This window comes from Phoenix dactylifera, chromosome 2, assembly GCF_051530095.1.
Source record: "Phoenix dactylifera cultivar Ajwa chromosome 2, Ajwa_hap1_PhDact_Kaust_v1.1, whole genome shotgun sequence".
NCBI classification, from domain to species: domain Eukaryota; kingdom Viridiplantae; phylum Streptophyta; class Magnoliopsida; order Arecales; family Arecaceae; genus Phoenix; species Phoenix dactylifera.
In genome coordinates this window covers 25,455,837-25,483,378 of record NC_143191.1, presented here as the reverse complement: position 1 = coordinate 25,483,378, position 27,542 = coordinate 25,455,837, and the positions used below count along the sequence as shown (strand labels likewise).

The 27,542-nt window shown below is 43.5% G+C and overlaps 1 pseudogene; it reads right to left on the bottom strand.

Annotated features, from left to right (window-relative positions):
• Positions 1-14,709: 14,709 nt before the first annotated feature.
• Positions 14,710-27,092, bottom strand: LOC120105354 (aspartyl protease family protein At5g10770 pseudogene; annotated as a pseudogene).
• Between the last annotated feature and the right edge of the window lie 450 nt (positions 27,093-27,542).

Here is a 27,542-nt window from a genome sequence, read left to right as displayed (position 1 = left end):
AGGATCGACATCGAGCGTCACTCCGCCGCTAAATCTTAGACCAACCGAAGGCAATGATATCGAGCCAACTCCAGTAAAATTATAGCAAGTATCAAATATTGACAGTGGAGGCGCCATGGAATAGTTTGCCATCTGCCGCCTGAATTCATCACGAAGTGCAGAGTAGCTCGACGATGGAAGGCGGGTGATCACCGTGCCGGAGTCGATGATAGTCCCGGTATCTGCGAAGGTGCTCGGCAGTATCGATAAATTCTTTCCTCCAACACTTAGTCCTATTAGTTCAACAAAGTAGAAGGAGGGTGCCGCCGGCTCGGTGAGCATCGGCGTAAATCTGACGTTGGGGGCCGGCCCGCTGGCTCCCAGTGTCAGATACCCGGTCGAGCTGACCTGCGGCGGGAGGCAGTAGGAGAAGACTCCGCCATATTCCTGTGCTGCTTGCGATGCCAATGACACCTCGCCACGGCCGAGGCCTACCAGCCCGGCGACGCTTCCGAAGAGGCCTTTGTTCTCCTCCCCGCACCCGAATTCGAAGTTTTTCAGCACGTTGGAGGACGTCAAGGTGAGGGTCTCCTGCGCAAGGAAGCCAGCAGTGTACGAACCGTCACCGTATTGGACAGCGTAGATGCAAGTCGATGATGCATCGCAATCTGAGCCGAATGAGAGGCAGACGGCTGAGCTGCATGATATATTGGCATAGGTAGAGGATTGGGATGGGTCGAAGAGCGTCTCATTCTGCGAGTAACACCCGCCGGCGCATGGCCGGCATTGGATCCACGAGATGTCGCTGCCAGTGTCGAAGATCACCGAGAAATACTTATTGGGAGTGCCGAAGCCCACAGTCACGATGTAGTCTAAGGTGCTGAACGAGATGCCAACACGGTCGGGCACCGTGACGCCGGCCGCCGATTTATCCTTCCTGGAAGCAGTGGATATCCGGTTGTGGAGGGAAATGACCCGGGCTTGGTCACGGCCGAGGATCTGCCTGTGGTTCAGCTTTTGCCTCGTGTTGATGATGGGCGAGCAGGGGCCGTCCTGGTGAATGACCGTCAGCCTATTACCAGAGGATGCTGCAAGAGTTTGCGCAGAAACGCCAGAGGGATCACTACTAATTAGTAAGCATCTTAAAATTTGAAGTACATGTAATCGATGATTAGCATGCAAAAGCTCAACTATAAATGTTTCTCATATTTTAAGATAACTGATGATTAGCATGCAACAGCTCAAATATTTATTTGACATAATTTAACTTTTCAGGAATTTCTATGGTTCCAACTTCTATTAGTCTCATTGCATATTCCTCCAATTTCAGTCAAACTCTATCTAGGTTCGGATAAATGAGCAAGCTTGTGGACTTAGAAATCCAGGTACATACATTCAGCAATGCAAGCAACCTTAGATATTAGTGAATGAAATTGAAGTTTAACTTGTCGCACCAGTGGATGAGGAGCAGATGGCGGATGGAATTAAGGATCTGATGTCGATGGAATGGAAGCTGTGTTGCGTCTCTCCTCCATTGGCATGCGAACAATGGCAAACGAGACTGAAGAATGTGAGCAAGCACAAGAGCTTAGGAAGGAGGGCCATGTCCTCCTCGAAGAGACGTTCGTTGTTTACGGAAGGAAGCCGTCTATATATATCATAAAAGGAAAAAGAATCCGTTCCATTTCTCCTAGTAAGGTACGTCTTATCTATGATTAGAAGAACAAAATCTAGCTAGGTTTTCTTAATGGTATGGAAGGCACCTAGACATGGGGATTTTACTTTCTTATCAACTTCCTTATTGAGTAAACTTTCGAAGTCGGCTTTGGTACTATTTTTTCCTCCTAATTTTGAGGCCGGCCTTCTTGTCAGCATCGCCACGGAGGGAGAAAGAGGCGTTGGATGCTGTGGCGTTGCTTATCATGATGGGCTTTTATTGCCAAAATATAGGACCGAGTAAACAAGGAAACAAGGCTTTGTTTTGTGCGCGTGGCTTCTAACGTAGAGGAATGGAACATCCTCCCAAACCTTAGCTATTGTATATGATACTTATTCTATTTAACTCAGCAATTTATACACTTTTTTTAATTATATTGTTTTAAGAAACATCTAATCTATCTTTTGTCGTCTAACAAGAAGAACCTCCACATGGTATATCTGTAGTCTGAATTTAAGTATGTTATCTGAAGAAGAATTGGGTGTGTGCAGCTAACATCACCAAAACAATTATTACCGAATTTGGTTTCTGTTTTGGAAGACAGACAAGCCCCTGGGTCATGTAACCTATCCAATACTTGGGAATACGTAATACTTATCCTCCAAACTTACTTGATGGCATTAATCTTGCAGATGACTTTACTGTTACACAGATTGAAAACTTATATTAGTGAGTACGAAGTAGCATTTTGGTGTTCTAGTTGCACGAATAGACCCTTTCATGGGCCGGCTGGGCCTGGTCGCCTCAATTTTCTTAGTCCTGAGCCTGGCCGGCTCTTGCTCAGACTTCTGTATTATGAAATATATTTCAAAAAATAAATATAAATAATTAAGTATTATAAACGGCCTACAATATGTTTATTATCTCATTAAATACGTATATCAACAATAACTGTCCGTTAAATCTACAAACACATCAAACATAGCCAAATAACATAAGCAAAATTTAAAAAAAAAATAGGTTGCATCGAGCTTAGGCGACGCTTTAATGCCGACGCTAGAGACCGACTCGTTTATTCAGCAGATTTATTTTTTAAGGCCTAGCTTGGCCGAACGGGCCTAAATATTGACTCATGCCCGTCTAAAAGGTTTCGGGCCTGGATAGGCTGTCTGATCTATGAACAAGTCTATGCACAACCTAGAAGTAGACCGTCAAGATCATCCATAGGCTGAAAGCTTTCTGATTTCGTCTAAATTCACCACTTCCATGAATCAGGATTATCTCCACATGTATCATACACATCGAACCATATCAACATGTTGCTACTATTTGGTTGTAAGTTGCAACCTGTTGGACTTGTTAATTCATACATTTGTTTTGTCATTGAAATCAGCAATTTCTCAAAAAAAAGAAAAAATCTCAGAGGAGTCACAATGTTAACATTTGACAGATTATGTTAAATTTGTAACAACTCAGAGCCTCATCTCAAAAGACTAGCCAAAAGATATTATTTAGGTTCTTCAATCATCTATAAATACCTAAAATCTTTTTAGCGAATAACCGATGTACGATTAAAAATACGCCTGCATGGATGCTCACAAAACTAATATAAAATTAAACTAGATTATATTTGTCCTATTGTCTGTTTCTGAGGGATTCAATAACTGCTGAAATGGGACATACCAATAGTATTTCATCGACAACCATGTCCTGCAAAATCTCCAGGTTTCTTGTTCAAGTTTGAAATCAAGATGTTTTTGGGAATGATAATGCTCAAACTTACACATGCAGGTAAAACCTATCTCAGATACTGAGCAAACTCCTCAAACTAAGTTACGTGGTTTATGGGAATTGGATAAAAGGCTGACTATGAGACCATGGATTGTATGGCTCGTAACATGCATGGACTACCTTCATCTACAGGGTATGTATGTTTAACACTTTCATTATTGGAATAAATGCTGATAGGGTAATGCACGATTTCACTATGATGTGCCCAAGCTAGATACATGGAGCTCATTTTGCGTCTCTCCTTCTACTCGTTCTCTGGGTGGATTATATCCTTAACTAATTACCACAAGCATGATATTAGTCTAGGCCAAACTATATATAAGCAGTTTCAGCCTGAGAGAGAGTTAAAAGAATACGAGCCACTGTTTTGCTAAAAAAATTTTAACTATGGGGTTTTACATCTACATGTCCGGAATTCAATTGCCACAAGAAACTTTCTTGCTGTAACCTTTGCAATTCCTTATTCCATTGTAATTCCTTTTATTTTCTTTAGCTCTAAGACTCCTTAATGGAAGAGCATGAAATCAAGATTACCAGGGTCCCAGTTTTACCATCCCCCGCTTATTCCAACAACCCACCCTGCTTTATTTCTTCCTGTCTTTCTATCCACTCGTCTAATCTCAGTTAATTCACTACATTCGTGCTAATTTAATCAACCACAGCCTCCAGAACCAAATCCAATCCTTCCGTTGGGCACATCGTAGACCACATTGAACGTCCGCTGCTGCATGTTCCCAACAATGGACACAGCGTTCTCATCATCATTGCCAGCAAAGGCGAGGCAAGCCTGCGAGAGGCTTGCAAAGTAGAGTATCCCTGAGGCATCGACATAAAGGCTAACCCCATTACTGAACTGCAGAACCACCGCAGGTATTGTGATGTGGTTATACCCAGTGAAGTTGTAGCAAGTGTCCAATATCACGAATGGCTGCACCAACTGATACTTGGTCATATGTTGCCGGAATTCCGAGCGAAGGGCGGTGTAGGCCTGCATTGGAAGCCGCGTGATGACGGTGCCCGAGTCGATGATAGTCCCGACATTAGAAAACACCGACGATGCTATTGAAAGATCTCTTCCTCCGACGGTTAATCCGGTTAGCTCGACGAAGTAAAACGATGGTGCATATGACTCTGTTGGCATTGTGGTGAATTTGATATTAGGTGGCTGCGTGGCAGCTCCCAGCATCAAGTAGCCTGTCGAGCTAGAGCGGGATGGGAGGCAGTACGAGAAGACTCCTCCGTACTTCTCAGCCGACTGCGACACCAATGACACCTCGCCGCGTCCAAGGCCAATTAGTCCGGCGGCACGGCCAAAGAGGCCTTCATTCTCCCCCCCGCAGCCGAACCGGAAATCTGTTAGCACGTCGGAAAGTGTCAACGTAAGGGTCTCCTGAGCTAAGATTCCCACTGAGGAGGACCTGTCGCCATACTCGACTACGTAGCGGCAATCATTAGATGAGTCGCAGTCGGTTTGACCGCTGGGTAGCGAGCAGTCGCTGGAGCTGCATGGAATGTTGGAGTAGGTGGAGGACTGAGATGGGTCGAAAAGCGTCTCATTTTGAGCGTAGCACTTGACGCAAGGTTCGCACTGGATCCAGGTGAGGTCGCTGCCGGTGTCGAAGATCACGGTGAAGTCTCGTTTGGGAGTACCAAAGCCGACGGTGATAATGTAGTTACCGGTGCCAAGGGGGATGCCGGAGCGGGAAGGGGTTGTCACGCCGGCGAGTGAGGTTCCGAGTTTCGTTGGCTTGGATGCAGTAGGGAAGGAGAGGCGGTGGTGGAGAGATTGGACTCGGTATTGGTCTTGGCGGAGGAGACGGTGGTGGTTCAGGTGCTTCCATCGGCCGAGTGGTGAACATGGGCCGTGGCGGTGAACGACCGTCAAGCGACTATTGTTGGATCCTGCAAATTAAATTGTGATTTGTGAGGAATCATCAGACAGTGTTGCACACCAAAATTGTTATCTTGCTAGGTGAGATAAGTGAATGCGTAGTAGCTTGTCTATTTTTTCTGGATTAGAAACGGTAGTTTTATCCGAGGAGAAAGCGAGAAACTACTTGATTATATGGTAAGAACTGATAAAAGCATCTTAATTTTCGAACCTGTTTGTGAGCTGGATGATGGGGAGCAATCAGCTCTTGCTATGAAGGAGTTGATGCTGATTATATGAAAGCTTTGTGATTCGCCTCCGTCAACATCTGCAGCGCCACAGAGAAGGGAAAAGGATAGGAGAAACAAAACGAAGAGGGAGTTTAGGGGAGCCATTGGAATTTAATTACCATTCTTAGTGCATTGGAGAGAACAGGAGAAGTCTTATAGTCTGAGACTTGCAAGAGATGGAAGGCGACACCTCGTTTCTATTATTTTCTCGGGCCTCGGATGGCACGCCAGGGCGCCACAAGGAATTTATGGGCTTGTTATCTCCACTTCGACGAGGGAGCTAAGAACAAGGTCACAAAGGTTAAATGGATGGGGTTTACTAAGTTGCTTACTAGAATCCGTATGGGATAAAAAATAATAAATAGTTAAGATTCGTCTCTCTATTAAAATAAAATATAATTAATATACACGGTATCAGATTGATCGACTTTATTAAGAAGCCACTAAACGCTCAAATAGAAACAGCTGAACTTGTTTCTCAGGTACAAGATTGTCATTAGATATCCCGTTACCATATCTTATGGCTAAAGATCCGATAGTATCTGGGTGTCACCTAAGGAATATCCTTGAATGAATCATGGGTGGTTGGCCAACTTTTAAAATAATATCCTTATAATAAAATTAAATTAAATATTTATTTCTGATAATTTATTTATATATTTCTTACACCACATCCAAATCAATGACTATAATACATATATAGACCAGCTACTAAGTCTCGAAACGCCATTTACTATAGACCAAATAGCAATAGATCTTCAAAAGAAATATCTTATGCAGACTAAATAAGAGGTTTTAGAAGGATGTCAATTTTTGATTAATTATTAAGATACAGGCAGAGAACTTGGCCTGCAAGTCGAAGTAGTGTTCAGCCAGTAAGTCAAGTTATATTCAACCAACAGGCTGAACCTATATTTCATCAGCAAGTCAAAGTATAGGGCTAGGAGGCCGAAGTACATGGCCGACAGGTCGAGTAGTACTAAAAGAATGCCAACCTTAGACCGTGTGTAGTAGCTCAGCACCTTGGGCTTGTGGGCCGGCCCAAAGAGGCCTAGGCTTAATGCTTGAACGCGCCCTCTTGCACGTGAGAGGCAGAGAAGAAGACTCCGATTGGAGTCTTCTTTCTCCCCCAATCTAACCAAGACTCCGAGAGTCCTAAGGTGATCCAAACACTGCATAAACTCTAGAATTTCATCTATTTAAGATCCTCCATTTGCTCCGCTGAATACCATCCCCAATAACTCGAGGAACAGCCGTCGATCTCGGGTTTCCTTGTTCGAAACTCTTCCTTGGATCTCCGTTGGAAAAGCCACTGAACACCTCGTTGAACTAAGGTAAACAACGTTCACCTCTCTCTCTCTTTCTTTTTCTGGTCTCCTAGCCATCGCCGCCTTGAGTTGAGCTGACAAGTTGCTAGTATCCATCCAAAATAGGGGTGTCCTATTTCGGTGTCCTTCTGCATTCACCACCGCCGGCCGCTGGTTCGGGCCAAACTTCACCACCTTCTAGGACCTCTGTGATTATATGGCAGTCGGTCAATGGACCGGCTAGGATCTAGGCCAAGTTACCATGGATCATTCTCTTTATCATTTCTTGGTTCTTCATCCCTTCTTCCTTGTGCCGACTGGCCATAGTCGTTGGTGATGCTGCAGTTGGAGGCTACATATAGCCACCGCCATCGGGGCTAGGTCGGCCATCAACCTTAATCCGAAAAGAAAGGGAAAATGGGCTCTTCCCTATTTTGGGTAGAAAAAAGAGCCCTCTCTTCCTTCTCTCTCCTCTCTCTCTCTCTCTCTTTCTCTTTCCTCTCTTTGCTTTCTCTTTCTCTTTCTCTTTCTCTTTGCATAGTTTAATGGATCTAGTAGGAGGTCCCAGATGTTCACTTTGTGGACCCAAATTGACCCCTGTAGAGGGTACCATAGAGTTGCGATATGCCCCTATTCCACTAACTGGAACTGAAGTCTTTAGACAAATGTATGACACCAATTATATACCAGGTAAGATCCCCAAATGTTCAAAGAAGAGGGGAAGGGAGCATGTCGGCAGCACAATGAATGAAGGATTAATAGCAGAGGTTGCTGAGGATGATGACAACTTTTTTGAGAATGAAGACAACGTATATGGTCAGAAAAATGGTGATGACTCAATGGCAGCATCTACACAGAAACAACTATGGAAAAAAAGAGAGCATTTTCTTTGATTTACCTTATTAGGAGTATAATCTTCTTCGACATAACCTTGATGTGATGCATATAGATAAGAACATTTGTGATAACCTGATGGAACATTGTTAAATCTTGATAGAAAGACCAAAGATAACTTGAAAGCGCGTCTTGATTTGAAAGATATGGGCATAAGACAAGAGCTTCATCCGAAAGAGCTTGCCAATGATAAATTTTATACACCTTCTGCATGTTATACAATGTCTACTTAAGAGAAAGATTTTTTTCTAACGGTTCTAAAAAATATGAAGGATCCTGATGGGTACTCATCGAATATTTCACGATACGTAAATCTCAAAGAGCGAAAACTTTTAAATATTAAAAGTTATGATTGTCACATTTTGATGCAAGATATCTTTCCATTGACTTTAAGATCGTCAACACCGAAACAAGTTTTCACAATTGTTTCTCAGTTGTCATCATTCTTTAAGGCATTATGTTCCAAAATTCTTGATCCTAAGGAGCTTGATCAGTTGGAGTCTAATGTTACACTTACACTATGCCATATGAAAAATATCTTTTCTCCTGAATTTTTTACTATTATGGTTCATCTACTCATTCACTTAGCAGCGGAAGCTAAACTTGGTGGACCGGTTCACTACCAATGGATGTATCCTATTGAGAGTTGATTTTTCTAAACTCTAATGCCCATATTTAATAATCAGTTTGATTTTGATATTTATTTTAAAAATTTATTGTTGAAGGTTTCTTGTGCGCTTAAAATATTATGTACGCAATCGAGCCTATCCCGGAGGCTCGATTGCTGAAGGTTATATTGCTGAGGAGTGTTTGATATTTTGTTCGAGATATCTTGAAGGTGTTGAAATAGTTTTCAATCAACCTCAAAGAAATTATGATATTATAGAGAATGTAGATGTTTACAAGTTCTCATCTGGTGGAAGAGATTTGGAAAAAGTTGAAAGTGTTGTTCTTGATCAAAAATCGTTGGCACAGGCACATCGCTATGTCTTACTTCATAGTGATATAATATCCGAGTCTCACAGGTTAGTATGGTTAGTTAAAATCTAAATTTACTGTCATATCAGGAGAATGTAATATTGGTACTTAATTAAAGATTTTCTGATCGTGCAGAGAATTTTTAATAGCTCAACAAAGTCTCAACCATAACATTCATCCTTCACCAAGGATTGAGCAACGATGGTTGGTTGAGTTATTTCCAAAATGTCTTTTCAAACAGCTTAGATATCTAATATATTAGGCATTTTTTTAATTTTTATAAAGAGAAATTAATCATTACTTCTATAATTCTTTTTAGGTACCAATAATGATGTAGAGAAATTGTTCTGATGAGTTAATAGCCATTGCTCGAGGTCCGAATAATATTGTCAATAGATATGATGGGTTCATTATAAATGATTTTAAATTTCATATTAAAGAGCATGAAAAATTTAGAAAAATCCAAAATAGTGGAGTTATAGTTGAGGCGGACAGAAAAAAAACTTTTATGGTGCTCTAACAGATATTTATGAGCTGGATTATTATAGAAAATTTAAGATAGTATTATTTCGATGTGATTGGATGGATATAAACTCACCTAGAAGTTTGAGGCAAGACATAAATGAATTCACACTTGTAAATTTTTTAAAGTTGATACATACTGGTGTGTTATTGAAAGATGATCCATTTGTTTTTTCATCTCAAGCTCGACAGGTGTTTTTTGTGCAAGACTCAAAAGATATAAATTGGTTTCTTGTTATTAAGATGAAACCTAGAGACTTGTATGATATGGAAAGAAGGTTGGAAGAGGAGGACGATGATACTTATACTCAGTGTATGCCTTATAATGTTGTACCAACTGATGAAGTAAATGCGCCAACGAGTTTGGTTAGGACGGATGTTGAATGAGAATTTTCTGATCATAATGGTAAGTAAAATTTATGATGTATACGTTGAATGAGTTATTATGTTCTCTTTTATTAGCAATTCATTTAGTATAAATTTATCATTTAACTAATATTGATTCTTTTTTGTGCATACCAGGTAACAATATGCTCCGAGGAAGACGATATAGAGATGTGGAGTTTCAGCATTCTCAAGTGGGATCTACTTCTGATCAGTCCATGTCGTCCCAGCAGCCATGTGAGCACCAGCAGCACGAGTCAGGATCTCAGCACGAGCCTCCTACTGATTGTCCAGAGGATGAGATCTGGATCCAGGGTAATTCGGTTTAAAGTTTATATTTTATGTTCATATTTGTCTTCAACTTTGTAAGGCATATTTTATTTAATTTTAATAGATGGACAAGGGACGGTGAGGACGAGATAGGGACCCACTTAAGCAAAGGATGTGTGGAAGCTTCATGAGGGTGAGAAGATCATCATCCAATGCAGCGAATTGGGGCCGCCCATCAATAGAACTAGAAGTCTTCTATCAAGTTTTTTAGGATCGGTTGCACGCAAGGGGTCAACTGTGTTCGCTCAACTATACGAAGTGGAATGAAATGCTTCCTTCGTATAAGGTTGAGCTTCTTAAACTTATACAGGTAATTAATTAAATTTGTTCTTTTTAATTTGACACCTCCTGTATGTTAATTTGCTTACTACCATAATTTTACTTTTGAGGTTTAATATTATTATAATATTCTGTATCTTGTTGTAGAGTAAGTTTGTACTCCCTTCAGAGAACCATGATTGGGTGCTAAAGTCCCTCAACCGCAAATGAAAAGAATATAAAGCAAAATTGAAGACGGACTTCAAGCGCGAGGGTATGACAGAGGAGAAGGTTGATCGTGTTTCTCCTTCTGATGTATACCCTCAGCAGTGGAGGAAGCTTGTTCACTGCTGGTTTTCTGAAAGAGGACAGGTCATGTATATTATTTCAATATATTATATTATCTTTATTATTAATATGGATTGCAAATATATACATTTAATCATATTATACTGTGTACTTTTATTTTGGCAGACATATTCTAATATTGGTAGAGCTGTACGAGCATCTCAAGCAGTCCTCACACTTAGGCTCGAAAAGTTATGCGAGACGTAGAAAAGAATTTTTAAGTTCTTGTGAAACTATTTGAAACTTTACTAACATACAGCACGTATTATGATATATAGTTTGCCAATATACTTTCCGTATGTGTAGATAGTAGAGCATGGAAGGGAGCCTGGTGAGGTAGAATTTTATAAAATGACTCACACCCACCGAGATGGCAGCTTTATCCAGGACGAGTCGAGAGATATAGTTGTATGTATTCATTTTTTATTTGGTCAAATTTTTTTTATTAATTTTACTTCTTTTAAAATATTAATGTGACTATTTTTTTTGAGAGAGATATTGGAAAGAGCTACAACTCTTATTTCAGAGCGCGTCGGAGAGTCATCATCATCCAACGCGGCCAGTCGCATCGAGGCTCAGGTCTATGCCGAATTGATGGGCCCAGAACGTTATGGTCGAGTGAGAGGTTATGGTGTCGGAGTTACCCCCACTCAGTTGTCTACAATGAGCCGATATACCCAAGATGCTAGACAAGGGAGTAGCACTGTAGAGGTTTATAGTCTGATGACAGAGATGGCATAGATAAAGCAGTCATATAAGACAAGGATAGAGGAGATGAGACAGAGTCATAGGACCGATATGGAGGAGTTGAAGTAGAGCCAAGAGTTGAAGATACAATCTTTGCAGGAATAGCTAGACCATATTTCATCTTTTTTGCAGAGATTTGCTCCTCTGGTAAATAACTAAATGTACATAAATATTTTACGTAATGATAATGTATTCTTGTATGAGCGTGATAACTTTCGTATTCTTAGTTTTTAAAGTATTTTTTTTTCTTGTAGGCTGCTGATACTTCATCTACTCGTAGAAATGATGATGCCGTCGACCTTTGATACATCGTAGATTGTTTACTCAGGAATTTGAGATATATGTTTTCAGTGTGTTTTTGAAGTACAATGTAATCAAATGATAATATGAACAATTTGAATGAAAAGTTTTTGTTTGTGACGTGCATTTTGATATCTATGTGATTTATGTATTTGTTTTGTTGGAATCTAATGTATACAGTATAAAAAATTGCTTTGACGAAAATTTTTTTTAAAAAAATCCCCATTGCCGACGCTTTTAAGCGTCGGCAATAGCAAGCGGCACGAAATATGGCACGCCTTTACCGACGCTTTATAGCGTCGGGCAAGAACGAAGATAAGCCGATGCTGTTAAGCGTCGGCCCAGTCCGACACAACCCCACGGTTTTAAGCGTCGGTCCATAAAGCGTCGGCATAAATTACACCCACCCCCACCTGCCCGACGTCTTACCCACATTTTGGGGGGCGTTGGCAGGAAATCTACCGACGCTTAAAAGCGTCGGTAATGACCAAACAAAGCGCCGGAATATATTCTTTTTTTTGTAGTGTTAACTTGTTATTTTTACGAGATCACGACGAACTCGGTCGGTTTTCACAGGCTCACCGACTAGAACCAAACCGATTGTTTTTCCGGGCTCACAATCCAACCTAGTAGTTTTTTCCAACTTACCAACTACAACCTAAATAACGTTGATTTTACACTGGCTCATCAACAACCCTTAATCCCCTTGATTCAATTCCCTGATCGAATCAAGAAACAAAATCAGAATATATGAGTTACATCATAATATAAATAATATGAGAAAGGTAGAAGCTCTCAAACAGATTTTTATGCTAAAGGAAGGTGTGGCTTCTCCTTTTCTGGATCCTCTCTTGAATGCCCCGATTGTTGAGGATCAGATAATCAAGCCTTGAATGTGAGGAGTACTTCTAAAATCAATGTAAGCGTAGTTACTCCTCTTTCCTTTTTCAAAAAGGCTCTAAACTTTCTTTTAGGAAGATGTAAACTTGAATGCCCTTCAAATGGATGCTTTGTTCTTGTCTCCCTTCTCCTTTTATATACTTTTCAAGGCTCTTCTTTTTGAAAAATAGCCGTTAGAGAGAGTAAGAGAGCCGTTCTAACATTACTATGCAGCCTGACAATATGACCATTGAGATTGGAGTCGACTCGTGCGACTAGGAGACGGCTCGGCTGAAACTGGAGACGACTCGTGTTCTTCAGGAGACGACTCGCTCACTGTATCTCTAATAGTACTGTCTAGGCATTTCTTCCAGGGGACGGCTTGCGCATTTAGGAGACGACTCGCCAAAAGCGAGAGACGACTCGCGACCTTCAGGTGTCGACTCGATCTTATTATACCAGAAACTGATTTTCTGTCTTTTCTTATTGGAGTTTACTCAAGCACAGTTGGAGTCGATTCGATCTCAGTGTATCAGAAACTGACCTTCTATCTTTCTTGCTAGAGTCGACTCGTTATCAGAAGCTTTAAAGACTTGATCCTTGGAGTCGACTCGGCCTTCACTGGAGTCAACTCGATCTCAGTTCCGTAGAAAACATTCTTCTGTCATTCTTGTCGGAGTCGAATCGTCCATAGCTGGAGTCGACTCAATATCAGTTGGCTTAAAAACGAGACTTCTATCTTTTCGCAGGAGTCGACCCGCCCACAGTTGGAGTCGACTCGATATTAGTTGGAGACGACCCGATATTAGTTAGAGACGATTCGATATCAGTTGGCTTGAAAGCTGGTCTTCTATTTTTTCGCAGGAGTCGACTCGCCCACAGTTGGAGTCGACTCGGGCACTGTACCTTAAAAAATACTTCTCTGTATTTGCTCTAAGAGTCGGCTCAGTCTCAGTCGGAGTCGACTCGCGCTTTGCACTTAGAAATCCTACTTTCTGCCAATCTATCAGGAGTCGACTCATCCAAACTGGGAGTCGGCTCGAGGGCGTGCTAGTTAGCAGCCTTTGTGCCAGAGTCGACTCGAGAATCTTCGGTGTCAGCTCGAGTGCAGGGCGAACATTGAAATGGTTCCAAACATAGTAAAGGTTGAGTTTAAAAATCCTTGAACCAATTTTTAAGTTATTCTAGCATATTCAACAATATTTTCCTGAAACGCTCATTTGAATTCATTAGTATAATATGAAATATGCTCAAGTGTTTTGGGCTCATCAAAATCAAATAGGGGAACAACAATCACTCAACACCCTGGTATATTCTTGTTTCTTAGGAGCCTTCACCTCTCGGCCACCTGAAGGTGAACTTTGATGGTAGTCTGCCAGGCGGCGGCGGCTATGTCGGTGTTGCATTTGTGATCAAAGACTACTATTCTAGGTTGATAGTTATGGGGGGACGGTGTACATTTGAGGCATCTATTCCTGAAGCCGAACTCAGGGCAGCATAGGAGGGAATCTCTTACACCACGCGGAAGCTAGAGACTAGGAGCATCATCCTAAAGGGAGACTCAGTGGAGATTATTGAATGGATTTTACAGGAGGGGATGTGGGAGGCAGATCATCCGCTTCTAGTCAATATTCTGAGACTATTGGGGGAGTATGATGCCTTTCAGGTTGTGCATATCTACTGGAAGACGAATAGAGCTGCAAATTAGGTCGCCTATGAGCAGCCGATGTACTAAAAAAAATAGTAATCATAAAATTAACTGTATGACTTTGCTCCTTGGCAACTTTGCGAGCTTCTGTACTTAGATGCTAATTGATGAGTTTACCTTATGACTCATTAAAAGAAAAAGAGTAATCAGAACAATTTGATGCCATCTTAGAGTATCCTCACTTCCGTACATTCATGAAGCTAAAGGAAGGTGCAATAGTCGCTGGTTTTCCATGTACTGGTGAGGACGCGACATTATTTAAAGGAATGTTTTTCTTGGGCTTAAGCATAGCAAAGACATCCAATGAGGCATGTGAAACCAAGGCATGCATTGCCAGTCCCCTTGAAAAGCCTTCATTATCAAGGAACATCTCACAGATTCTATAGGCTTCACTCGTACATAATTATTCACTATTTCTTAGCAGCCAAGACTCATGACACACCGATACTCGAAAAATATTCTAGGAGTTCTACTAATGCTTAGCTTAACACGGGATTACTTCCACTTTAATACCCCTCCACATTATTCGATGGATACTTACTAGACTTATAGCAGGGGAATAGTTCTTATCATTTGCAAGCATTGGGCTGGAACCCGATTTTCTCTGCTGCCAGATCATAAACCACCTCGAATGTGCGTTGCTGCACGTTACCAATGATGCCTCCATCGCTGTCCTTCTTATTTCCAGCGAAAGCTAGGCAGTTATCAAAGAGGATGCCTGAATCATCGAGGTTCAATGTGACATTCCCTTCGAAGTGCAGTGCAACCGGTGCCGGCTTGATATCCACATTCTCATCATAGCAAGTGTCAAGTATTCCAGACGACTTTCTCATTGTGTAATTCATCATGGAGCTCTGGAAAGCAGACCTCAGGACTTGATAGGCCGAGGGAGGTAGCCTGGTGATCACGGTTCCCGAGTCTAGGATAAACATAGCGGACGAGAAGACCGAAGGCTGGATCGCCAGCTGCTGGCCCCGACGCTTATTGCTGTCAAATTAACGACGTAGAAGGTGGGAGCGGTATGCATCGGTGTGTATGAAATGGCGGCAGAAGGCGCGGGCTCGCCAAATGTCAGGTAGCCTGCAGAGCTTTCTGTAGGTGGGAGACAGTAGGAGAATACATTGCCAAATTTCTGAGATGTTTGGGACACTAAAGAGAGATTGCCTCGACCGAGCCCCATCAACCCAGCCAACTTTCCAATGAAGTGCTTGTTGGATTGGCCGCACCCAAAAATGAAGCCTGAGACCTTGTCGGAAGGAGATAGTGTCAGCGTTTCACGGCTCAAGTATCCTACAGTTGAGGAACCATCACCATAGGTGACGCCATAGATGCAGGTAGTGTGAGACACGGGGCTGAAGTCGGCAGCCCTCGCCGACTTCAGCCCCGATTCATTTGGGGAAGGAGCCGGAACAGAGGATCGCGTGGGCGATCCTCTCCGGCTCCTCCGGAGGGGCAAACAAGGAAAGGGCGCCGTGAGATTCCCGCGGCGCCCCTCCTAGTCCATCCACGGCCGATTCACGGCCGTGAATTGGCCGTGGATCTCGCTTGACCGTCGCGATTTTCGCGGCGGAGAACCGTTACGATGGGGCTATAAAGCCCCATCTACTCCTTCCCCTAGGGCATCCCGAGCTCCTCCTCCTCCTCCTCCTCTTCTTCCTTCCCTCCTCCTCTTCTCCGACCGGTGTACCCTCCCGACCGAGCGCCGCCCGAATCCCCCTCGCGGCCACCCCCTGTTCTGAGACCCATCTCCTTGAGTTCAAGCGTCGCCGCCGCTGCCTGACACCGGACCGAGCCTCCCTCGGCCGAGATCCCTCCGCCGCCTCTGCCACCGCCGGTAAGCCCTCTTCCTCCATCTGTTTTGGCCCCATCAACCGAGAGCATTCTCGGTTGATCTCGACCCCAGCCGCCACTGCGGCCGGCTGGCCGTCGACTGAGGGGTGGCCTCCGGCCACCCCGCCGCCGCTGCCGCCGCCCCTTCCTCTTCCACTCTCCCTCTCGGTCTTCCCCTGCCGTGGGGGGGATTGGGGGAGGAAGACGACCCTACGGGCCGAACAGGGCCAAACATGGGCCCTGTTCACAGTGGGCCCGATCTGGGCCCGGTTCACTGTGGGCCCAACATGGGCCCGGTTTAAAAAAAAAAAAAAATTCGAACCCGAAACCCAGATCAAACCCGAGAACCCGAACCCGAACCTGAACTGGAATCCGAATCCGAACCCGAACCTAAACCCGAACCTGAACCTGAACTTGAACTAAAATCCGAACCCGAACCCGAAACCCGGAACCCGAAACCCAAACCCATTAGACCAGTAAATAGATTATTTGCAGTTAAGCCCTTGGCAGTATGCTATTTCAGAAATAGGATCTCAGTAATTTGTATTTGATCCCTATAGGAAAGACTTATTACATAAAGGTCCCCAACAATAGTTATTTAGTCCTCTCACTCAAGTTTTATTATAGAACATTACCCTGTAATTAAATATTAGTCCCTGCAATAAATTTTATTGCATAAATGAACCAGTTAGAAGCCAACCATGGGGGCCCTATTTAGCCGAGTCTATGCGGGCCCATTGGGCCGAGTCCGATATGGGCCCTATCAGGCCATGCCCATTATGGGCCAACTTTGGGCTCTGTTGGACCATGTCCAATAGTATTATTTTTGAATTTTGCTTAGTTTGAAATTAACAAAAAATTAATTAAACTTTAACAGGTGAACCTGATCCGTCTATCTAAAGTAGGAATCAAGCGAGAAGAGGTAAGTAACTTACTGCTTCAAAGTGCATTTCTCCAAATTATTTGGTAAAGTAATTTATTACTGGATTAAATTTTGAAATATATTTTGTGTTTAGTAAAATGGGTCTGGCATATTAAATTTTATTTGAAAATTATATTATATGCTCTGAATTCCGTGAAACATGCCTGTACAGTTTATGAAATCTATTTTTATATTTATGCATTCTCAGCATAGCTATGATCTGTTCTGTTCTGTTCTGGCCCCGCCAATGGGGATTATACGTTGAACCGGTTTCGACACCGCGCCACCGGTAATTAGAATAGTGGTTTCTGGACACCGTTTTCACCGGTGACTAACAATAGTGGTTTCTGGCACTCTGTGCAACCCATGCTATTGGGTTACGTGGCCGTAGCCTATTATGTTGAGATTCTGGTATAAGAGTTTTTGAAAAAATGATAATAAGTTTTGAAAACAACAAAATGATGTTATTTATGATTTATTTCAGATATTATCCTATATTTTGATCTGATATGCTCTGACCCCACTCTGGGGTATTTTGTTGCTTACTGGGCTAGTGTAGCTCATTATTCTGTTTTCTTCATTTTTCAGATCCAGAGGCTTGATCGCACGGAATTGGGGAGTGCGTTAGAGTTTCCGGCGATTATTCCTTCAGTTATTAGCATTTTAGATTAGTCTGAATATTTGGATCATGTTGGCATATGCTATTTTGAAATTTTGTAAGACTGCTTTTGAATGATTTTAAGTATTTTGTCAATTTTAAGCATCTGCTATTAATCCTTAAATAAAGTCTTGAACATCTATATTTGCTTTGATGTAATCCGATGCCTTGCACGCCTGCGCGACCCGCCGTGCGGGCGAGCGGCGTCTGCCGCGCCTCGGGCTCGGGGCGTGACAGATTTGGTGGCATCAGAGCCAGGTTTCAGATTCATAGGAATTGTGTTTGAAACAGTCATTTTTGAGCCTAAGTTTTAGGATTCCTAGGATCCGTCAGAAAGGTTGAGAGATGGGTAGGAACCTGCTAAGGGGATAATGTTCATTTGTTTTGTTAACTATTATGTATTATTCTGTTTTGATAAATTTATAACATTTCTATATTTTCACTGAATCAGAATGCCGCCTCGCCGTGTCCGTAGCTTGAATCGGATGGTTGGGCGCTCTCGGGGAAGAGCCCCCACTAACCAAGCGGGCGAGGTACCGTATAACTCAGGGCCCCAGGGTCAATCAACTCCAGAAGCTGCCGCCGGAAATCAAACTCGGGTGCTCGAACTGATCGAGGAGGTCGTCGGGTTAGTACGCCAACAGAGGCAACAACCTCAGCAACCAGTCCAGCAGGATGTTGCTCCTCCTGAGCAAAGAAGGAGTATAGCAGAATTCAAGAGAATGGCACCTTCGGCTTTTAAAGGCACCACTAGTCCTCAAGAGGCCGAAACCTGGATAAATGAAATGGAGAAAGCCTTCAGGGCAATGGAGTGCACCGATGAAGAGAAGGTCAGATTTGCCACCTATATGCTTCAGGACCGAGCTCATCATTGGTGGATGTCTGTGGAGCGCACATTGGCACCCGAGCAGGAGGCGCTTACCTGGCAGAGATTCCGCACAGCATTCTACTCCAAGTATTTTCCATCCAGTCGCCTGAGGGAGCTAGAGAGGGAATTTCTCAATCTGAATCAAGGAACTATGACTATAGATGAGTATGAGGCAGAGTTTGACAGGCTATCTCGGTTTGCTCCCACCCTCGTCATGGATGCAGAGTCCCGGATGAGGAGATTTGAAGAAGGATTGAAGCCTCACTTACGTCGGAGTTTGGCCGCAATACACTCGACAAACTATGATGATCTGGTAGACAGGGCTAAGAATCTGGAAATTGTCTGGAAAGAAACCTATGATGCCAAAGATAAGAAACAAAAGAAGAGAAGCAGAGATTATGATGCTCGTAGTGGACAGAATTCTAGCAAGACTGCAAAATCACATAACCAATCTTGGCAATCAGGGAAGCAAGGATCTGATGGAAAGACTATTCAGCAAGAGAAGCATAAGTGTGATGCATGTGGTGGTATGCATAAGACTGAACACTGTAGACGATTATCTGGTGCTTGTTTCAGATGCGGCCAGCAGGGTCATAAGGTAGCTGAGTGTCCTCAACAGGACCTTCAATCAGTTCAAAGGCCTCAAACTTCAAGAAACCAGCAAGTGCAAGCTTCTTTTGCTCCAGCTCAGTCAGCTCAGCCTTCTTCTCCTAAGCAGCAGAAAGGGGGGAGACTGCGCAAACAGGGTCGTATTTATGCACTGACTCAGCAGGATGCTCAGGCATCCAACACGGTGGTGTCAGGTACATTGTCAGTTGCTTCTGTTTACGCTCATACACTATTTGATTCTGGTGCTACGCATTCCTTTGTGTCATCTACATTTGTGCAAAAACATGACCTGCCTTGTGTGCAATTAGAGTATGATCTGCATGTTAGCACTCCTGCAGGGAGTGGGATGATTGGTAATCAGGTCTGCAAGACTTGTCCAGTTCAGATAGTAGGTAGAGACTTGCCTGCTGATTTGATAGTTATAGATATGCATGACTTTGACATAATCCTCGGTATGGACTGGTTAGCATCACAATTTGCCACCATTAATTGCCATGAGAAACGGGTAAACTTTCAGATCCCCGGAGATACCGAATTCAGCTTCGTAGGGAGTGGTGCTTATACCTCCCCTCGAGTTGTCTCCACTATGCAAATTAAGTGGCTGCTTAGAAAGGGGAGTATGGCGTATATTGCCACAGTGGTTGATACCAGACAATCAGATCAAAGATTGGAAGATATTCGAGTAGTGAATGAATACCCTGATGTCTTTCCGGAAGACCTTCCTGGCTTGCCACCAGATAGAGAAATTGAATTTGCAATTGATTTAATTCCTGGTACCACACCAATCTCTAAGACCCCCTATAGAATGGCTCCAGCTGAAATGAAAGAATTAAAGGAGCAGTTGCAGGATCTTCTTGATAAGGGTTTCATCAGACCTAGTGTTTCACCTTGGGGAGCTCCAGTCTTATTTTTAAAGAAGAAGGATGGTAGTATGAGATTATGTATTGATTATCGAGAGATAAATAAAGCAACAATAAAAAACAAGTATCCTCTACCAAGAATTGAAGACTTATTTGATCAGTTAAAGGGTGCTCAGATATTCTCTAAAATTGATCTTCGTTCTGCGTACCATCAATTAAAGATAAGGGCTAAAGATGTGCCTAAAACTGCTTTTCGTACTCGTTATGGGCACTATGAATTTTTGGTCATGCCTTTTGGACTGACAAATGCCCTTGCAGCTTTTATGGATCTGATGAACAGGGTGTTCAGACCCTTTTTGGACAAATTTGTAGTAGTCTTTATTGATGATATCTTGATCTATTCTGGGAGCCAGGCCGAGCACGAGCAACATTTGAGGTTAGTACTGAAAACCCTAAGACAAGAGCAGTTGTATGGTAAGTTGAAGACAAGTGAATTCTGGCTAGACAGTGTGATGTTCCTAGGGCATGTAATATCTAAAGAGGGTATCTATGTGGATCCAAAGAAGATCGAGGCAGTGGTCAACTGGAGCAGACCCAATAGTGTTACTGAGATTCGCAGCTTCTTGGGCCTAGCAGGATATTATAGACGATTTGTTGAGGACTTTTCCTCTATTGCTGCATCTTTGACTCGACTAACTCGTAAAGGAGTTAAGTTTGAGTGGTCAGATAAATGTGAACAGAGCTTCCAGGAGCTTAAGCAACGTTTGGTGTCCGCTCCCATCCTTACCCTTCCCTCTAGTGGCGAAGGTTATACCATCTACAGTGATGCCTCAAAGAAAGGATTGGGTTGTGTACTGATGCAAAATGATAAGGTTATTGCATATGCTTCCCGACAATTAAAGTCATATGAGGAGAACTACCCCGTTCATGATCTGGAACTTGTTGCTGTTGTGTTTGCATTAAAAATTTGGAGACATTATTTATATGGTGAATCTTGTAAGGTGTACACTGATCACAAAAGTTTGAAATACCTTTTTACCCAGAAGGAACTAAACATGAGACAGAGAAGATGGTTAGAGTTACTGAAGGATTATGATTTGTCTATTCATTACCATCCGGGAAAAGCTAATGTGGTAGCAGATGCACTGAGCAGAAAATCCACTGGTAGTATTGCTGCCTTACTCACCTCTCAGAGGAAAATTCTGGAAGATCTGAGGAGAGCAGAAATTGAGGTATGTTGGCATGACTCTGATGCACAATTGGCAAACTTACGTGTCCAACCTACCTTGATAGAGAGGATCAGGATTGCTCAAGCAGATGACCCTCAGTTGCAAAAGCTTAGAAGTGATATTGAATCAGGTTCTCAATCAGAATTCAGACTTCATGAGGATGGATCATTGAAATACAGGAACAGAATGTGTATTCCAAATGACTCCGATTTAAAGAATGAAATTATGAAGGAAGCTCATAATACTGGATATACAGTGCATCCTGGGCGTACTAAGATGTATAAGGATTTGAAAGACACATTTTGGTTGAATAATATGAAGAGAGAAATTGCACAATTTGTGGCTCGGTGTTTGACATGTCAGCAAGTTAAAGCAGAGCATCAAAGACCGGCAGGGTTGTTGCAGCCCCTACCACTTCCTGAATGGAAGTGGGAACACATCACTATGGACTTCGTCTCCGGGTTGCCTCGCACTCTTAAAGGTTATGATGCTATATGGGTGATTGTGGACAGATTGACAAAGTCGGCACACTTTTTGGCATTCAAAGTAGGAATGACCTTGGAAACGTTTGCAGAGTTCTACATTGAACAAATAGTGAGGTTGCATGGAGTACCCGTATCCATTGTTTCCGATAGGGACTCGCGGTTTGTATCTCACTTTTGGAGTAGTTTGCATAAAGCCTTGGGGACCACTCTGAGCTTCAGCACAGCTTTCCACCCTCAGACTGATGGCCAATCAGAAAGAACCATTCAAACCTTGGAAGATATGCTAAGAGCTTGTGTAATGGATATGAAAGGTTCTTGGGACCGTCACTTGCCTTTGGTTGAGTTTGCATATAATAATAGTTACCAGGCAAGTATTCAAATGGCACCTTATGAGGCTCTATATGGAAGAAAGTGTAGATCACCTATCTATTGGGATGATGTTGGTGAAAGAAAAATTATAAGCCCCGAGATTGTGCAACAAACAGCAGAGAAGATCCAGTTGATCAGGGAACGCCTCCGGATAGCTCAGAGCAGACAGAAAAGTTATGCAGATAATAGAAGAAGGGAATTGGAATTTCAGGTCGGAGATCATGTGTTTCTGAAAGTGTCTCCTACTAAAGGGGTGATGCGATTTGGAATACGCGGAAAACTTAGTCCACGCTATGTCGGCTCCATTGAGATTCTGGAAAGAGTAGGAGCAGTGGCTTACAAATTGGCACTTCCACCTTCACTGTCTGGAGTTCACAATGTTTTTCATGTTTCCATGCTAAGAAAGTATATTCCAGATATGAGCCATGTGGTAGAAGTGGCTCCCTTGCAGCTTAGAGAAGATTTGACATATCCTGAGCAACCTGTACGTGTGGTTGATAGAAAAGAGCAAGTGTTGAGAAGGCGCACGATTCCTTATGTTAAGATCCAGTGGAGCAATCACTCAGAACGAGAGGCCACGTGGGAGCTGGAGGACGAGATGAAGGAAAAATATCCGGACCTTTTTGCAAGCTAAGGTATGTTAAATTTCGAGGACGAAATTTTTTTTAGGGGGGAAGAATGTGAGACACGGGGCTGAAGTCGGCAGCCCTCGCCGACTTCAGCCCCGATTCATTTGGGAAAGGAGCCGGAACAGAGGATCGCGTGGGCGATCCTCTCCGGCTCCTCCGGAGGGGCAAACAAGGCAAGGGCGCCGCGAGATTCCCGCGGCGCCCCTCCTAGTCCATCCACGGCCGATTCACGGCCGTGAATCGGCCGTGGATCTCGCTTGATCGCCGCAATTTTCGCGGCGGAGAACCGTTACGATGGGGCTATAAAGCCCCATCTACTCCTTCCCCTAGGGCATCCCAAGCTCCTCCTCCTCCTCCTCCTCTTCTTCCTTCCCTCCTCCTCTTCTCCGACCGGTGTACCCTCCCGACCGAGCGCCGCCCGGATCCCCCTCGCGGCCACCCCCTGTTCTGAGACCCATCTCCTTGGGTTCAAGTGTCGCCGCCGCCGCCTGACACCGGACCGAGCCTCCCTCGGCCGAGATCCCTCCGCCGCCTCTGCCACTGCTGGTAAGCCCTCTTCCTCCATCTGTTTTGGCCCCATCAACCGAGAGCATTCTCGGTTGATCTCGACCCCAGCCACCGCAACGGCTGCCGGCCGCCACTGCGACCGGCTGGCCGTCGACTGAGGGGTGGCCTCCGGCCACCCCGCCGCCGCTGCCGCCGCCTCTTCCGCTCTCCCTCTCGGTCTTCCCCTGCCGTAGGGGGGATTGTGGGAGGAAGACGACCCTACGGGCCGAACAGGGCCAAACATGGGCCCTGTTCACAGTGGGCCCGATCTGGGCCCGGTTCACTGTGGGCCCAACATGGGCCCGGTTTAAAAAAAAAAAATCCGAACCCGAAACCCAGATCAAACCCGAGAACCCGAACCCGAACCTGAACTGGAATCCGAATCCGAACCCGAACCTGAACCTGAACCTGAACTGAAATCCGAACCCAAACCCGAAACCCGGGACCCGAAACACAAACCCATTAGACCAGTAAATAGATTATTTGCTGTTAAGCCCTTGGCAGTATGCTATTTCAGAAATAGGATCTCAGTAATTTGTATTTGATCCCTATAGGAAAGACTTATTACATAAAGGTCCCCAACAATAGTTATTTAGTCCTCTCACTCAAGTTTTATTATAGAACATTACCCTGTAATTAAATATTAGTCCCTGCAATAAATTTTATTGCATAAATGGACCAATTAGAAGCCAACCATGGGGGCCCTATTTAGCCGAGTCTATGCGGGCCCATTGGGCCGAGTCCGATATGGGCCTTATCAGGCCATGCCCATTATGGGCCAACTTTGAGCTCTGTTGGACCATGTCCAATAGTATTATTTTTGAATTTTGCTTAGTCTGAAATTAACAAAAAATTAATTAAACTTTAACAGGTGAACCTGATCCGTCTACCTGAAGTAGGAATCAAGCGAGAAGAGGTAAGTAACTTAATGCTTCAAAGTGCATTTCTCCAAATTATTTGGTAAAGTAATTTATTACTGGATTAAATTTTGAAATATGTTTCGTGTTTAGTAAAATGGGTCTGGCATATTAAATTTTATTTGAAAATTATATTATATGCTCTGAATTCCGTGAAACATGCATGTACAGTTTATGAAATCTATTTTTATATTTATGCATTCTCAGCATGGCTATGATCTGTTCTGTTCTGTTCTGGCCCCGCAAATGGGGATTATACGTTGGACCTGTCGACTTATAATCTGTGAGGAACCGGTTTCGACACCGCGCCACCGGTGATTAGAATAGTGGTTTCTGGACACCGTTTCCACTGGTGACTAACAATAGTAGTTTCTGGCACTCTGTGCAACCCATGCCACTGGGTTTCGTGGCCGTAGCCTATTATGTTGAGATTCTGGTATAAGAGTTTTTGGAAAAATGATAATAAGTTTTGAAAACAACAAAACGATGTTATTTATGATTTATTCCAGACATTATCCTGTATTTTGATCTGATATGCTCTGACCCCACTCTGGGGTATTTTGTTGCTTACTGGGCTAGTGTAGCTCATTATTCTGTTTTCTTCATTTTTCAGATCCAGAGGCTTGATCGCACGGGATTGGGGAGTGCGTTAGAGTTTCCGACGATTATTCCTTCAGTTATTAGCATTTTAGATTAGTCTGAACATTTGGATCATGTTGGCATATGCTATTTTGAAATTTTGTAAGACTGCTTTTGAATGATTTTAAGTATTTTGTCAATTTTAAGCATCTGCTATTAATCCTTAAATAAAGTCTTGAACATCTGTATTTGCTTTGATGTAATCCGATGCCTTGCACGCCTGCGCGGCCCGCCGTGCGGGCGAGCGGCGTCTGCCGCGCCTCGGGCTCGGGGCGTGACAGGTAGAGTTAGAGCAAGCATGTTGGAAGGACAGCGAGCACTCGGGAGAGCTGCAGGGGATTGAAGCATAGGAAGAAGATTGAGATGCATTGAAGTAATTTTCTTGTTGTGGGTAGCAGGCCGGGCATGGCTGGCATTGGATCCAGCTGATGTCACTTCCAGTGTCGAAGTCCACATGCAGTCTGGTTTTGCTCGGGTGTGCCGTAGCCGACCGTCACGACGTATTCAGCAGAGCCCAGTGCAAAACCAAGTTTTGCCGGGACGCTTGTCTGGGATTCCTGTACCCGGGTTTCTCTGGAGCCATGTGATGCCACTTGCTGGAGATAATTGACGCGCAGTTGGTCTTGGCGCAGGATTTCACCCAGTGTTGGGCGCGTCTTGCTAGGGATTGGTGAACAGGGACCGTGTCGGTGGGTTACGGCCAGCAAGGTCCGGTTTGACCCTGAAATTAAGAAGTTAAGGAAAAAATAAAGAAAAGGAAATACCAATTAGTGTTAGGTTTGACCGAGGCTTAGTACAAGCTGTGGGAAGTTTTTTTTTTTTTTTTCTGGGTCATGTCATCCAAAATCTTTTCGACGAATAATCGATATAGGATTAATTAAGTACACGTCTTCACGTCTGCATGAATCCTCACATACTCACATTCTTCTTCTGTTTAAGTTCTGACGTTTTCGTCAGATAAAAAATCCTAATCTATTCAAATTTAATCACAAGCACTACGATTGGTTTATAATCAACTTCAATAAGCCTGTGCTACAGTATTTCTTAATCCACATAAACTATGGGCCGGATTCGCTTTGATACTATTTGTAACAACTTAGGACCTATACCAAAAAGACAAATCAAAAAGTATTTTTTGGGATTCCTTAGATCTATCTAAGTACCCAAAATCTTCCCGATGTGGAAATAAACACACGCTCGCATGAGCCCTCGCATACTCACATAAATATCTCATGAGCTCATTGGTGATTAATTGTTTCAATACCGGATGGCTCACCTGAACCCAAAGCATTTTGAATGAATATGGATCAAGATTTTAAGCTTAATAGAACTACGATTTGAAATTTCAGCTTACCCTCCAAATAGGTTAGACTCGTGTTTACATCGACCCTACTTCAAGATTCGCGGCTGTGAAGGCCTTCTTCCGCTAGAGCCGCCGACGTCCGTCTCATCGGTGACAATTCCACTCTCTTCTCCTAGGCCGATGTCGCCAACCACTAGCTCTATAAGCCGTCGGCGTCGTCTATCTAAAGGTGTGTCAATCCCAACCACAAAAAAAAAAAAATCACCAAATTTATAAATGAAAATCGCTTCTTTACTGTTTTCACCAATTTTTATTCAAAGAAAAAAAAAGGATCGGATCCATTTTTGGTGGGCTAAAAATTAATAGGCATGCAGGTCACGTGGTCCAAAAACAATCCTAGGTCCAATCCAAAGGTCAAAGCTTGGATCTCGTTAATTTTGGTCATACTTAGTGCTAAGCTAGGTCCAGCCTGTCTAACGGGCAAGTGTAGTGGTGACCACTGCTAAAGAATCTTCATGAGATATTCCCAAATTTCCTTTGCTTTAGATTTTAATTTGATGATGATTGCCAAAAAATCAAAGGTATCCAGATGATTCTTTCATTCTTCCCGACATATAGTCCATGCATACCCACCAACAAACACTATAATTTAATATTATAATTCATGAATAATATAACTATACATAATATTCGTAATCCGTGAATTATCTTTGCTATCTTCAGACTTGCACTTGGTCCGAGGTGAAACAGCGCGTCAAAAAGTTTACGACAAACTAGCACTTTCAAGGGAGGGCGTAGAGTCCTCGATCGCTGAGTTGCAAAGAAAGGAAGATCTAGGTGGTATGCTCCCAAAGGACGATATGGCTGATCTCCGGGGATTGCTCGCGACTCACCACTCGCTGTTACGTCAACATGAGACTTTCTGGCAATAGAAATCTCGGGTGCAGTGGGTAAGCGAGGGGGATCGTAATACTAGGTTCTTCCATCGGACTACGGTTATACGGAGACGGAGGAGCATGATTCACTCTCTGCGAGATGGGTCTGGACATCGAGTGGAGGGCGAGCCTGCCATCCGTCAGGTCTTACTCGACTTTTTCCGTACTAGATGGACGGAGGATGAGGAGGCCAGTGATGGGGACCGCTCTCTGAGGGTGAATGTGGGTATTCGTTACGCTGAGAGTGTATCCTTGATCTGGCCGGTGTCGGCGCTGGAGGTACAGGAGGCAGTCTGGGCCTTGACTCCGGACAAGGCCCCTGGACCTGATGGCTTTCCCCCTTTCTTCTTTCGGCAGTACTGGAGTATCATCCGACCAGCGGTGGTGGAGGCTATTCAGTGCTTCTTTACCCAGGCAGCTATGCCTGTGGGTTGGAAGGCTACCTTCATCACGCTCATACCTAAGCGTCAGAATGCGACCGCGCCCTATCACTCTCGTCCT